The sequence below is a fragment of the Camellia sinensis genome, chromosome 5 (assembly GCF_055761805.1).
Source record: "Camellia sinensis isolate YWXY chromosome 5, ASM5576180v1, whole genome shotgun sequence".
In the NCBI taxonomy this organism is placed as follows: domain Eukaryota; kingdom Viridiplantae; phylum Streptophyta; class Magnoliopsida; order Ericales; family Theaceae; genus Camellia; species Camellia sinensis.
The window spans coordinates 80696910-80699345 of record NC_138965.1 but is presented as its reverse complement, the minus strand read 5'-3'; positions in this window follow the sequence as shown (position 1 = coordinate 80699345).

Sequence of the window (2436 nt, the reverse complement as noted above, 5' to 3'; positions counted from 1 at the left end):
GTTATGTCTACCCTATTTGTTTTTGAGTCTTGTCTTGAGTATTTTGTTTCTAGTAAGTGTAAATAAGTTTGTTTAAGTTGTTTTTACTTTGTTTTTCCTTTATTGGGTTGTATTTTGTATTTTGGTCTGTTGTTGGCTCAATATCTGGTTAAGAACTCATTCGAATGTGATCATTCTCAGTTTCAAATTCAGTTACAATTTTTGTGCGAGTGTTGTGCCATTCTCAAGATGCTATGCAAAACAAAAAATTCCTTCTTTTATAAACTACAAGGTTTGACCTTGATCATAGTTTTTACCAAAGAGAAAATACAAGTTTTCAAAAACAAAAAGTAAACACCTATATGAAGCTATACAAGTTCTATACTACAAAGCAAAAGAAAGAAAAAAAATAGAGTGCAAAGATCAGCGTCAGTTGCATCAAGTGCATTGAGAGGCCCTCTTTGTCCTCTTCCAAGGAGGGGACTCAGGATCACTGTCTCCGTCAGCACCGCTGTCCTCAGCTGAGTGTAACTCAGAGCCGGCATCATCATCTCCACTCTCTGACTCAGAACCAGCCTCATCCTCTCCGCTGTCAAACCCGGAGTGCTTGCTCATTGTCTCTCTATGCCACTAGTCTCGACATCATCTCCACTCAAAGTCGGCTCTGCTTTGGAGGATGAGAAAGTTTTTGGCCCCTATTGCTAGCTTTAGTTGTGCCCTTTTTAACGAGTGCATTAACAATGGGAAAAAGACAAAAAAAAAAACCTGACTTGACTGTGCCCCTATTTTATCACTTTGACTATATTTTCTTTGTTTTTGGCTTTTTACTTAAACAATTTTGACCACCATGAGAGTTTAGATTAATATGCTTGTTCTACTTTCTGTTTTGAAATCATGTAAGTCAAGCTATGAGCATTGAAAATTTTCCTTTTTCGGGTTCAAGAAATGATCCGATTTTGAAAAAAATGGAATAATTTCCGAGAACATTAGTCAACTTCACCAAAAATCCTCAAAAACTGTTTTTGCAAATGGCTATTACCTGACCAACGTGGAATTAACTCTTGAGATGCACAACCTCCAATCTGAACTTGATTTGTCTTGCAATTGAATCTTTTAATGGGATAGGACAACCAAATTTGAACAAAGATGAGCCCATTGAACATGGATAGGATAGCCGAATTTGAATAAAGATAAGCCAATCAACATGGATGAGACAAGTATGATGAAAATGGTTGGGGCTGAACTTTAGGATGAAGTTGCCTACGTATCCCAAAGATGGGAATCAGGCCTTATGTAGTTCTAAAGTTAAGTTGCACTCAAGTATTAACTCTCTTCTTTTACGCTCTAGTTTTTACCAAGGCCGCCCTTCCGAGTTTTCAACCTTGCGAGATCTATTTTTATTTTTTTTATTTTTTCTTTTTTATTTTTTCTTCTTGCTCTAACTTTTTCCTGGATTACCCTTATGGGTTCTCGACCCAACGAGCCTCTCAAGGATAGAAAATTTTAACTTGTCCATGTTGATTAGTTGTGAGATCTCTAAGCCATCTAAATCCACGAGAATGGCTGTTGTTTATGACCAAATAGTCTTGATGATGTGAGGGTCTATCTAATTGAGTTTGAATTTACCCCTAATGTCGTGGATAGGAACTCGATTGTCCTTCAGCAATAAATCTTCTTCTCTCAAATTCTGGGATTTGGCTTTCTTGTTGGTCTCCATTGTCTTAAGAAATGACCCAATTTTGAATCTTCAATCACATATGACCTTTTTGCCCCTAGTTCAAGGGCTACTTCTAATCCAGCTATGCAGGCTTCCTTCGATCACATCCGACCTTGTTGCCCCTAGCTCAAAAGTGGCTTCCAATCTGGCCATGCAAGCCTCATATTTTGGTTGATCATTTGAACATTCTAAATCAAGGTTTGAAAGCTAGAGGGTCTAGTCTCAAGGTCGAGAGTGATCCTATGTTGTACAATCTCAAGATCAAGTCTAGGCATGTAACGACCCCAAAATCCATACTCGAAATTACTTTTATGTCCTTGTGGGTTAATGCATTTTAATTTAGTGATATCTATTCGAATTAAGGAATTATCTGTTGAGCTACAGCTTTAGAATTGAAATTACCGACCTTTACGGGTTCAAAAATCAAAATTGAGTACTTGGGTATGTTAATGGGAATTTTTAGAACTATTTGGGAAAATTAATTGGAAATCAAATTTATCTGATTCGTTAATGCACGTTTGGGTGATTAATTTTGTACTGCAAATTAAAGGCCTTAGAGGCTTCAGAAACTAGAACAGAGGACATATTTATGATCAGCACAATTTTTAGAGTCACCTAGGAAGTTTAATTGACATTTGATTTCGTGTGATTCGTAAGGCCGCATTTGGCCCTCCCTATTGTGTTAAACTTATGTGTGTGTATATTTAAATGTATATATGTATATGAGAGGAGGAGTTGAA